Raw genomic sequence first — 12,977 nt, forward strand, 5'->3', positions numbered from 1 at the left:
TAATCTATGCCATTATTGGATTCAGAGGGGTTGGAGATCAACAGAACTTAAAGACAGAGAGGAAATTATCTCTGTCTGGCCCCAAAACAAGTTCTTATCTGAATCTGGTGCCCTCGAGCCTGTGAGGCTGAAGTGATTACTCCCCCTCAGAAGAAATGTGGAATGTTGCCGTCGCCATGGTAACTCTGTCTCCCTATCCCAGCCTGGGCGGGACTGCGACCGGTGAAGGCCGTTGAATCGTTTCCAGGAGTCACTGTGCCCTCTAACCCAAATACCTCCTTCCCCTGTCCAAACGGAGGTGACGAGTAGGGATGGGTACCAACTTCGGTACTTTTTAAGGTACCGACCGAATTCCATAGTACCGACCGAGCACCGATTCACTTCATTTCAAACGGTGCCTCGTTTCGGTACCTGTCCTTCATAACGAGAACTTGCCTAGACAGCTGCGCATGCGCAAGAGCGTTATGTCGTCGGTCGCTGCGAGCCAGTTGTAAACAGAGCAGCATGGTAGAAAGAACGCAAGCTAACGCTTGGGTCCACTTGAATAAATGTGATGGGTAACTGGGTGATGATGAAACCAGCGACAATGATCTAAGTGAGACATCCTCATCTTAATCTGCTCCGGTAGGTAAATAAAATGTTTAAGATAACGTTAGCTTGATTTGTTAGCTTCCGTTTCGCTAATGGTGCGTTCGCTTTCTCCTCGGAACTCCGAATTTCCGCCAAGAAGAACATGAACGTGCACTAAAGTTTGGCTTCACTTTACTAAATGCGACGGGTGATTGGGTGAAGATGAAACCAGCGACAACGATCTAAGTCGTTTTAATCTGCTCCAGCAGTTAAATAAACTGTTGAAGATAACGTTAGCTTGATATGTTAGCTTCCATTGCCACCGTTGTTATCAGCTAATGGTGCGTTCGCTTTCTCCTTGGAAATTCTAACTTCCCAATAGGAAAAATCAAATGAAAAAGGACGGCAAAAGGAATGAAGATACACAGTAAATTTAGTTCACAGTAAAGATGTTTGCTTCAGTTTAATTATCAGCTTATAAAACTACAAGGACGATGTTAAAATACAAACAGTTGTATGTTATTTATCGTGATATTTATCAAATATTGTTATGTATTGAGAAAAATATATATTTAATTATAAAAGAGAATTAAAATAATAAACACTCAAAAGTATCTAAAATTGGTACCGTTAAGTACCGGTATCGATTCGTAGGTACCGGGAATTAGTACCGGATCGATTCAAATGTCAAAGGTACCCATCCCTGGTGACGAGTGCTGCTTATCGCGGCTGCATGCACTGATGTGAGGAGAGTCCCCAACCCTACACCCCACCTAGTGGACACTTATGTTGTGTAATGTCTGAAGTCCGTTGCATTTCTGTCTGAGGTGTTTTTTGCAGAGCAAAGCTGCCCTCCCTGTGGAGGGTAACTCTGAAGTGCCTTTTTTCCCTCCACCTGACCCAATCCTCATGTAAACCCTCTGATCTTTATTAAGGTAGCGCGACTCGGATTGCGAATGACCACAGTCACCAATACTTGTCATGCGTCTATGTATGTATGTATGTATGTATGTATGTATGTCTGATCTCAGAATTGTGTGTACTGAAACTCTAATTTCCCTCTGGGATTAATAAAGTATCTTTGAATAGAATTTGAATTGAACATCTTAACTCCAACCATGGGAACAATCCCTATCGAGTTTCCAAAGGGATCAGATGAACAGGTGGTTGATTACGTCTGCAAATACCATCTCAGTGGAATCACAAAAGTGGAACACATCATCTCAGAACAAACAGCTCCTCACATGCTGGAGCAGATGGACAGCAGTGGAAGACTGAGCTAAGAATAAAAAGCACCAATGAGGCAGCAAACAAACATCAGGGATGACGGAGGGTCCAAATGAACGGATGAATCCCGGTTTATGCTCCAACATGTTGACGGTGGGTTGACAAGCTGGTTTAAGTAACTTGAGTCCATAAATTCCCTCCTAACTGCAAAGTTTTACTGATCTGGGCAGGGAAGCGACACGTTCTTTAGTTTAGAAGGTTTTTGACAAACCACAGAACAGTAAAAAGTAAGTTGATAGCATATCAGATGACTCCCAAACTGCTTCTAGAAAGTTTAGCAAGGCTTGAGAGAGAAATCTAGTTCTATCGTCGGTTCCACGTGCAGGATGAGTGTGTGTAAGCCTGAACAGTGCCATTATCTACTGTATATTTAAACAGGACCAAGCTAAAAGCTTCACTTAGAAAAGCCTGGACTCATAACTAACATGTCAGGTTCTGTCATGTGCCACTACGATGCATCCAGTGTCAGTTCACATCACGTGAAGGAAGAGAGCTTAGAGCCTCCTGAGATGAAAAGGCTCTTCACACTTGCAGCCTTGTGGCGTTTTCTCACCAAGCAACATGACCTTTGTGTATTTTGTGTTTTTCCACATTGTGTAGTCAAACACACAGCTCAGCACTTTCAGTTCAACCCTAACAGTCATTTGTACTGAAAAAAACACACAAAACCTTGAAATTTCTATAACTGAAAATACTTGGAGCTTTGTGTCAGATTACATTACAGATCAAAACCGATTTCTGGATTTTTGTCTTCTATGAAAATGTGAAATATGGGTCACCAACAAAGAACATGTTCTACAATAATAACAGGTTAAAAACAGAACTAAATGAATGGTCTAAAGGGCCAACAAAAAGCAAGACATTTGGATAATTAGCATTGCATGAAAAGCAGCATTAGATGAAATGCATATTTTATTTTTAGCTTCTAGATATTTACCTGATTCATCCATTTACTCTACATTCCTTCTTATAGGTTTATTGATCACTGTTAATTTAAATCAGTTTTTTTCTATTTGTTTATTTCTGTTTACTTATGTCACTTATGACTGTTTACTTACTTACTCACTTCCGCTTCCGGTCGGTAACAAGATGGCGCCTGTGCTTAGCCGCGGTCACTGGACACTTTTTCAAACTTTTCTCCACTAACCTCGTCTTTTCCACCTTGCTCCTGTCTGCGATCCTCTTCGGTAGTGTCCCTGCTACCATCTCCTATGATCACCAGACTCTTTTGTCCTTCCGTTCGTTCACGATCGCCCAAGGTGCACCGAGGACGTACCTCCATCTTTGTTTAACTGAGTGGCGCACTGGCTCGGAGCCAAACAACGATCCCAACCTGCGTGGCTCCAGCGATGTTTATCCGGTCCCGGGAAAACGTCGGAGGAAAAGAGGTAAACGAGCAGGAATCCAGGTGAGAATAAGACTTCTCTTAAGTGGTTTATCTAGTAAACATCGGCGTGATCTTCTAGCTTCTTGTCCTTTGTTTGGTGACCTGAGCGCCACTTCCGCATTCCCGCCAGGCCGCGTTGCGGCATGGTTCATCGGTCCAAGCTTTTTAAGGTCGGTTTATCCTCATTCCTCAGTGGTTTCTCCTCCTGTTCCCTCCATAAGTGGTTTTTATAAACACCGTGGATCTAACCCTGCTAATTTACGTCCACTATCTCCAGCTGTTTCTGTAGTTTCTGAGTCCTCCACCACACTCAGTATGGCTCTGTTAACAATAAGACCTTCCTGCTCAATGATTTAATTCTCTCTAAAAGCCTGGATTTTCTGTTTCCGACTGAAGTTTGGCAGCAAACATCTGATTATTCTGCTCTGATTGAACTCTGCCCGAGTGGTTATTCTTTTCTTAGCCAGCCCCGGGGTTCTGGTCGTGGTGGAGGCCTAGCTGTTGTTTTCAGAGACCATCTTCCATGTAGCTCTACAACCTCTGGTCACTTTGCTTCCTTTGAACTGCAGCTGATGAAAGTCAGGCGTAAGGACCCGTTCTACTGTGCTGTGGTCTATCGTCCACCTGGTCCAAACAGTTATTTCCTTCAGGAGTTTAGTGACTTTCTATCCTCCACTGTGAAGCTGTCCAGACTGGTGATTGTTGGTGACTTTAACATCCGCGTTGATGATCCCTCCGATCTCTTTGCCATGAATTTCTCCAGCCTTATGGACTCCTTCAGCTGTACCCAGCATGTTTCTGGCCCCACACACACCAGGGGGCACACTCTAGACCTTGTTTTTACCCTGAGTCTAAATGCTGACAGTGTTTGTCCTGAGGACGTTTATATTTCAGATCACCTTTGCATTTTCTTTAACTTGTCAGTTTCTGCGTCCCCACCTCCTGCTCGCCGTATGGTTAGTTCTCGTTTTCTTAATGAGAGCACAACTAGCAATTTTTCTGCTGCTTTTGATCCACCCTGTTCTTCTGATAACGACCCAGATTCCTTAACTTCTCAGTTTAACGAGCACTGCCTCTCCATTCTGGACAACATCTGTCCTGTCAGAACCAGATCAGTTCCTGCAGTGAACCCTACTCCCTGGTTTATTGACAGCCTTCACAGCCTGAAGCACCAATGCAGAAAAATTGAGCGTTTGTGGAAGAAAACCCATCTCCACGTCCATCTGCTGCACCTAAAGGATCTTCTGACATCCTTTAACTCTGCAGTCAGAGACGTGAGGGTTTCATATTTTTCCAACCTGGTGTCCCAGAGCAAAGGGAACCCCAAGGTGCTGTTTAACACCATCAGCAGCATCGTCTCTCCTGCCTCTCCTACAGCCTCCATCCACTCTGTTGCAGACTGTGAGAACTTTCTGTCTTTCTTTGTGGACAAAGTCAATAAGGTTAGATCTAGCATCTCCCCTTCAGCCTTATCACTGCCTCTCCCGACTCCAACCAGGCCCATCATCCTAGATAGCTTTGCTCCTGTTTCTTTGCCAGAGTTAACCAAACTAGTTAACTCTATGAAGACCTCTGCATGCCCCCTCCACATCTTACCCTAATCTTTGTTTAAAAGTGCTTTTCAGTCCATCGGTCCCAGCATGCTGTCTATAATTAATGCTTCTCTGGTTTCTGGTCAGGTCCCTGCTTACTTTAAGAACGCTGTAATCCACCCGCTTCTTAAAAAACCGAGTCTCAACCCCTCTCTCCATAGCAGCTTCAGACCCATCTCTAAACTTCCTTTCATCTCCAAGATCTTGGAAAAGGTTGTGGCTAAGCAACTCACAGCTGCTCTTTATGAACATAACATCTATGATAGCTTCCAGTCAGGTTTTCGTAGAGCTCATTCTACTGAAAGAGCTCTTCTTAGGGTCTCTAATGACCTTCTGACTCACAGTGTTGCAGGGGGCTGTTCTGTTCTGGTCCTGCTGGACCTGACTGCAGCCTTTGACACTGTTGACCATCACCTGCTACTGGAGAGGCTGAGAGACTGGGTAGGCCTATCAGGATCTGCTCTGGAGTGGTTCTCCTCTTATCCTTCTGAGCGCTCCTTTTCTGTGGCCGTCTCCAAGTTTAGGTCCTCCACCACCTCCCTTACCCATGGTGTCCCACAAGGTACTGTGCTGGGGCCTCTGCTCTTCCTCCTCTATCTGCTTCCTCTTCAGCACTGTTACGTCCTCTATTGGTGGATATTGTGAAGGACAGGGAGTAACACAGAGGCATGTGTTTCAGTTGTGGAAATCGTAAACATTGATTTTATTAAAAGGATTTTAAAATGACAAAAGCTCAAAATCCAAAAGTACTTAAACACATTGTTAAAATGGCCAAGGGTTTACGTTTAAAACAGACATCCGAATGCTCCCAAACATTCACAAAACAAAGTCCACTGACTTAAACACAAGTTTGGGAGCCAAGAGGTAACCAGCACTCTGGTCCCTCGTCTGTTAAAAAACTCTAAAAGCTCTTAAGCTTCTCTAAGCTTAAAGAACTAAAACCCATTTAAAAGCCATTAAAACACCAACAAATGGAGCACATGAGAGAACTGGCACAGATCCAGTCTCTCCCTTCCTCCTGGCAGCTCTCCCTTTTATGCTGCTCAGGAGGTGATCAGCCCAAGTGAGTGCAGCTGTGCAGGTAGGAGGAGGAGGCAATATACTGATTGTCCTCTGCAGTGTGTTTTATGAGGTAAACAGCAACAGCTGTAACACTTCCTCCCTTAAAAGAAAGGAAAAATCAACACAAGTTCAACTACAACATTTTTTTTCTTTCACCTTTGGCCTCCATGGCTTTTATCACACACTCCCAGGTCTTTTGTCCAACAAGAATTCCCTCTAGCTAATTGAAGGAGTCCTAGCTGATCTCCACCCTAGTCTTCATGGGGCGTAGAGGTGGGCCGATTAATCACAAACGGACCAGCGGACAGGAGAGCCCATCCGTCCAAATCCCTGGGGTGCTCCCGAGATGGTAGAATTTCTACCAACGCTAACCTCCATAACCCCAACTCTAGAAAAACAAAAACAAGAACGCATCCTAAAGAGGGTGCGCTCCTACAGCCTATAGGTAATTCGCTCTGTTCACTTTGAAATTTAACAAGCACAACAGAATAAAACAAAAAGGACATACTCACAATACCTGAGAGGACACAGCTGACCACACATCTTAAAATCCTATGAATAAAACCTGTCTGCAAAAAGCACACGCCATTAAAAGTCCTTCATTGGATGGTTGAGGATCCCGGACGAGCCCCCATTGTGTTACGTCCTCTATTGGTGGATATGGAGAAGGACAGGGAGTAACACAGAGGCATGTGTTTCAGTTGTGGAAATCGTAAACATTGATTTTATTAAAAGGATTTTAAAATGACAAAAAGCTCCAAATCCAAAAGTACTTAAACACATTGTTAAAATGGCCAAGGGTGTACGTTTAAAACAGACATCCGAATGCTCCCAAACATTCACAAAATAAAGTCCACTGACTTAAACACAAGTTTGGGAGCCAAGAGGTAACCAGCACTCTGGTCCCTCGTCTGTTAAAAAACTCTAAAAGCTCTTAAGCTTCTCTAAGCTTAAAGAACTAAAACCCATTTAAAAGCCATTAAAACACCAACAAATGGCGCACATGAGAGAACTGGCACAGATCCAGTCTCTCCCTTCCTCCTGGCAGCTCTCCCTTTTATGCTGCTCATGAGGTGATCAGCCCAAGTGAGTGCAGCTGTGCAGGTAGGAGGAGGAGGCAATGCACTGATTGTCCTCTGCAGTGTGTTTTATGAGGTAAACAGCAACAGCTGTAACAAGCACATCCTGAGCTCCTTTAAAAGAATCTCCTACCATCTTTATGCAGATGACATCCAACTGTACATCTCCTTTAAGTCCCATGAGATGTCTAAGCTGCAGCTGTTACACACCTGCTTAGACTATCAATACCTGGATGGTGGGAGCTTTCTTCAGCTGAATGAAGACAAGACTGAGATCCTCATCTGTGCCCCAGACAAGCTGGTTCCCAAAGTCAGAGACTCTCTTGGTCAGCTTGCTTCCCACACCAAACCTTCCATCAGGAATCTTGGCGTGACCTTTGACCCAGCTCTCTCCCTGGATTCTCATGTCAGTTCTCTTGTTCGCTCTTCCTTCTTCCACCTCAAGAACATTGCTAAGCTGAGTCCCATTCTGTCCCGCTCTGAACTTGAGACAGTTCTCCACACCTTCATCTCCTCACGCTTAGTCTACTGTAACTCTCTTTTCACGTGTCTGAGCAGAACCTCCCTGAACCGTCTACAGGTGGTTCAGAACGCCTGTGCTCGGCTTCTGACCAAGTCCTCCAAACACACCCACATCACCCCGCTTCTCCTCCAGCTTCACTGGCTGCCAGTCAACTTCAGGGTTCATTTCAAGATCCTGGTTCTGGTCTACAGGGCCTTACATGGACAAGCACCATCTTTACAGCACTCTTTTTGCAGTTATGAATAATAAACATGGCGGTCCACACAGAATTTAAAAGCAGCTCTGCGTACGTGGACTGTACACGTGTGTCAGATGGAAGAGAGGAACTGACAGATACACCCAGCATGCAGAAAGCTTTGAATTCCTACAACCAAAGGACAAAGTTTGATATTCTAGGTCAAATACTCACATTTCTAGGTTCTGATGCCAGCATGCATCTCTCTCCCTGGAACCGCTGCCTCGTTGGAAAGCACAAGCAAGCAGAACAGTAGAGATGTGCAACATGATGACATCTGATTTAAGCGGGGCACAGCAGAGCCCCGTCAAATTAAATGTGTGGAGCACTTTGTGTACACAGATTGCACTTTTTGTAAGATATTATTGAACTGAGCAAGCTAAAAATGAACAAAAAATAAATTGTAACAATGTGCAACACTTTTCTAAATGACACCATACTGCCCATATGGGGATTTCTAATTCTGTGAGGCTGTGAAGTCAAAAATATCAACAGTCCATTGGGTCTATCGTTCCTCAGGAGTGCTCAAACACTCTTGTTCTCCATTTTGCTGCCAATAATGGAGTATGTGGCATGTTTGCTTATAGCTGAGACAATTTATAGCCAGCTGAAGAAGCTCTGCAGAAGAAACACCAGCGGTAAAATAGGAGGAAGTGGCTCGTTCTAGAAGGCTAAATCTGTGGATCTTTGCAACATAAGAAAAAGGTGTTTGGCCTAAACTAAAAGATACCGCATTCATCATCGCTGCTTGGAATTATTATCACATAAATACATTTAAACTGCAAGATGTTACGTTTGTAAAAGGGGAACGAGGCAAATTAGGCTTTTTTAGCACCCCCAAGTGTCCATTTGTAGAACCGAAAGCAAAACTCATCTCCTCGCTGTGCGTTCGTCTTTTTAACACCTTAATCCAGCGTTTCCCATCCCTGGTCCCCGGGGCACACTGACCTGCATGTGTTCTGTGTCTCTGCTTCAGCAATCCTGATTTAGATTGCCTCCTCAGGAGGACATCAAGTGCTGCAGATGCCCATTAATCACTCGTCCATTTAAGTCAGGTGCGTGGCAGCAGGGAAACACTGGTTTTAAAGAGCAACATGGAAAACGTGCAGGATATGCGGGACCAGGGTTGGGAAACACTGCCTTAATCTGACAGCTGAGACGTCTCCCCGCATTCCCAAGCGTCTGGAGGAGCGATTCATCATTAAAATTAAACAAATCAGCTGTGTTCACAATCTAAAACGTGCAGAAAACGTGCTGAAGTCAGACAGCAGCGCCAGCTCAATTTTTTTCTGACTGTGAAGCTGCAAGTGAGATATTCTGGCCACAGGTGGAGATAAGGGCTGGGTGATCTGTCCTTAACCCTGTAAAGGGTCATTTTAGCAATACTGGCTCAAGAAAATCATTTAAAAATATGAAAAAGTTTCAAAATATGGCTTCAATCTAACTTTTTTGCACAGTGAAAACTATGAAATGCATACTCTAAATGGGCATGTGGCAATATAAGTGACAGAATTAGAAAATTTGTGTGTGTGCATTTGTGCGTGTGTGTGTGTGTGTGTGTGTGTGTTTATCATTGCACAAGTTCAGAGCTGTTGTTTTATTTCCCACTGGGAAGTCTCACCAGAGACACAAGTTTGTGCAGTAAAATTACAAAAGCTACATCTTATATTTTCCAAACAGCAACAAAAGACAGTTTCTTGGGAAGCTGCCTGCATCTTCAAAGACACAAATAGAATCCACAACTGTGGAGTGTTGATTTACTGGGACAAAGTCCTTCTTTACCTTTATGGACAGAATTTCTGGGCGCAGCCGTGGTGTGGAGTGTGTCGAGTTTGGTGGCAGGAGAATCTCGTCTCTGCTTTTTGCGGATGATGTGGTCCTCCTAGCTTCATCCAGCTCTGACCTTCAGCTCTTGCTGGGTAGGTTCGCGGCCGAGTGTGAAGCGGCTGGGATGAGGATCAGCACCTCCAAATCTGAGACCATGGTTCTTGACCGGGAAAGGGTGGTCGGGGGAGAGGTCCTACCTCACGTGGAGGAGTTTAAGTATCTCGGGGTCTTGTTCACGAGTGAGGGTAGGAGGGATCGGGAGATCGACAGGCGGATTGGTTCGGCGTCTGCAGTGATGCGGACGCTGAGCCGATCTGTCGTGGTGAAGAGGGAGCTGAGCCAGAAAGCCGGGCTCTCGATTTACCGGTCGATCTACGTCCCAATCCTCACCTATGGTCATGAGCTTTGGGTAATGACCGAAAGAACGAGATCGCGGATACAAGCGGCCGAAATGAGTTTCCTCCGTAGGGTGGCCGGGCTCAGCCTTAGAGATAGGGTGAGGAGCTCGGACATTCGGGAGGAACTCGGAGTAGAACCGCTGCTCCTCCGGATCGAAAGGAGTCAGTTGAGGTGGTTTGGGCATCTGGTCAGGATGCCTCCTGGACGCCTCCCTGGGGAGGTGTTTCGGGCATGTCCTGCCGGCAGGAGGCCCCCGGGTCGACCCAGGACACGTTGGAGAGGTTACATCTCCAATCTGGTCCGGGAACGCCTTGGGGTCCTGCCGGAGGAGCTGGTGGAGGTGGCCGGGGAGAGGACGGTCTGGAGCGCCCTAGTTGGGATGCGGAGGAAGACGACGACTCTCTTCTTGAATTAATACAAAGTGTCTGACAATTCCTGAATAAACAAAGAATTGTAAATCTTCTGGTTGAACATTCAAAGACCAATCAGACTGAATTTCCATATTTATATAGAAATTCACATCATATTGGTCAAAGTGTAGTATATCAAGCTTTAAAAGCACCCAAATAAATACGTATGCTGCTCCTAGACACACACACACACACACACACACACACACACACACACACACACACACACACACACACACACACACACACACACACACACACACACACACACACACACACACACACGTGTAATTAATCACAGCGACCTGAGCAACAGAAGTGTTTCTTAGAGGAGGGGATTAAAGGATGAAACCTGCGTTGTGAATCTTTCAGCTGCATCTAAAATTCCTCCGTCCTCAACTCCCAGAGACTCAGAGTGCCGACACGCTGATGAAAACCCCTGTTCTCATCAGCGTAAGTAAATGTAATAAAGGATACTACTGGATGCTCTTATGTAACCATTCTACTGGCCCTGATGCTAAATTGTTGCCATAGCAACCCAAATTAGCTGCTGCAAGGCTTTTCCTTGGCTCGAGTTTTCTCTGCTTCATCATTTGCTTCCCAAATAAAGGACAGAGGTGCACTTGTTCTTTTTATTTACTCTCCAGCCATAGTCCCTGACTTCTAGCTGTACTCCTCTTCATCGTCGCCACCTCATTTCTAATTCCCCCGAGTCCCTTTCATCACACCGTTCACTCTCACATCCGCCCACTGAATCTCTCCACCCTTCATCCTCCTTCACTGTCTGGTCCTGTCCTTCCAGGATCTTCATCCAGTCCCGCTCTTCCTAGAAAGCAGCTTCATTAACCCTTAATTATTTCCTGGTTTGTCCCTCAGTCGTCCTGAACAACTATTACCAGAAGAAACAGCAGAAATATATTCATATTTTCAGCAGATTTTTCTTGTTCTCTCTGCCTTCACCACAGTTTCCTATCCCTCTGTCTCACACTTCCACCCACCATCCCCTCCTGCTTTTTTTTTCGCCATTAGTCTCCTAATCTGCTCCTATCTCATTAAACACACTCTCACTCCCTATTATATGAGTTATTAACAACTTTAGATGTAAGAAATGAAATTTTCCTCCCTGTCTCCAGGACTAACTACAGCTGATTGCTATTAAATGTGTTTACCCTGATGTCTTTAAGCATTAAGCTAATAAAACTTTCAGAGACATGATTTTTCTGAACACATTTAGGTATTTTGCAACAGTTCGCTCTACCTGCACGTTTTTGAGCAAACACTGACATCACTTTATCAATTTGCCTCCGGTCATTCCTCATCTGGGGAAAGAACAGGCGTGGGAAATTACTCAATTCAAAAGAGTAATAAGTGTGCAGCAGTGAAAGATTTAGAAGACGATTGCAAACGTGCAGTCCCACTTTGTTTTATTAAATTCATGCGCTTAGACATCATGTGCCATTGCAGCAGCTCAGACACCTTTTCTCTCTGAGTGACGCTTAAAATGTTCCGATTTTTTTACTTAACTTCAACGTAATTATTGAATTCAAATAAAAATTAGGTATGAGATTTATGTTCATGAATATTTATGTATAATGCATAGGGATGGGTACCGAATTCGGTACTTTTTAAGGTACCGACCGAATTCCATGGTACGGACTGAGCACCGATTCACGTCATTTGAAACGGTGCCTCGTTTCGGTACCCGTCCTTCATAACGAGAACTTGCCTAGACAGCTGCGCAAGAGCGTTACGTCGGTCGTTGCGAGCGAGTTGTAAACAGAGCAGCATAGTAGAAAGAACGCACGCTAAAGCTTGGGTCCACTTCACTAAATGTGATGGGTAACTGGGTGATGATGAAATCAGCGACAACGATCTAAGTGAGACATCCTCATCTTAATCTGCTCCGGTAGGTAAATAAAATGTTTAAGATAACGTTAGCTTGATATGTTAGCTTCCGTTCCGCTAATGGTGCGTTCGCTTTCTCCTCGGAACTCCGAATTTCCGACTAGAACATGAACGCGCTCTAAAGTTTGGCTTCACTTTACTAAATGCGACGGGTGATTGGGTCAAGATGAAACCAGCGACAACGATCTAAGTGTGAGGCATCATCGTTTTAATCTGCTCCAGCAGTTAAATAAACTGTTTAAGATAACGTTAGCTTGATATGTTAGCTTCCATTGGCACCATTGTTATCAGCTAATGGTGCGTTCGCTTTCTCCTCGGAAATTCTAACTTCCCAGTAGGAAAAATCAAAGTAAAAAGGACGGCAAAAGGAATGAAGATACACAGTAAATTTAGTTCACAGTAAAGATGTTTGCTTCAGTTTAATTATCAGCTTATAAAACTACAAGGACGATGTTAAAATACAAACAGTTGTATGTTATTTATCGTGATATTTATCAAATATGGTTATAAATTGAGAAAAATATATATTTAATTATAAAAGAGAATCAAAATATTAAACACTCAAAAGTATCGAAAATTGGTATCGTTAAGTACTAGTATCGATTCCTAGGTACCGGGAATTAGCACCGAATCGATTCAAATGTCAAAGGTACCCATCCCTAATAATGCAATATATATAGCTGTAGACATAGTCTTGGTGA

This window comes from Nothobranchius furzeri, chromosome 2 (genome assembly GCF_043380555.1).
Source record: "Nothobranchius furzeri strain GRZ-AD chromosome 2, NfurGRZ-RIMD1, whole genome shotgun sequence".
Lineage (NCBI taxonomy): Eukaryota > Metazoa > Chordata > Actinopteri > Cyprinodontiformes > Nothobranchiidae > Nothobranchius > Nothobranchius furzeri.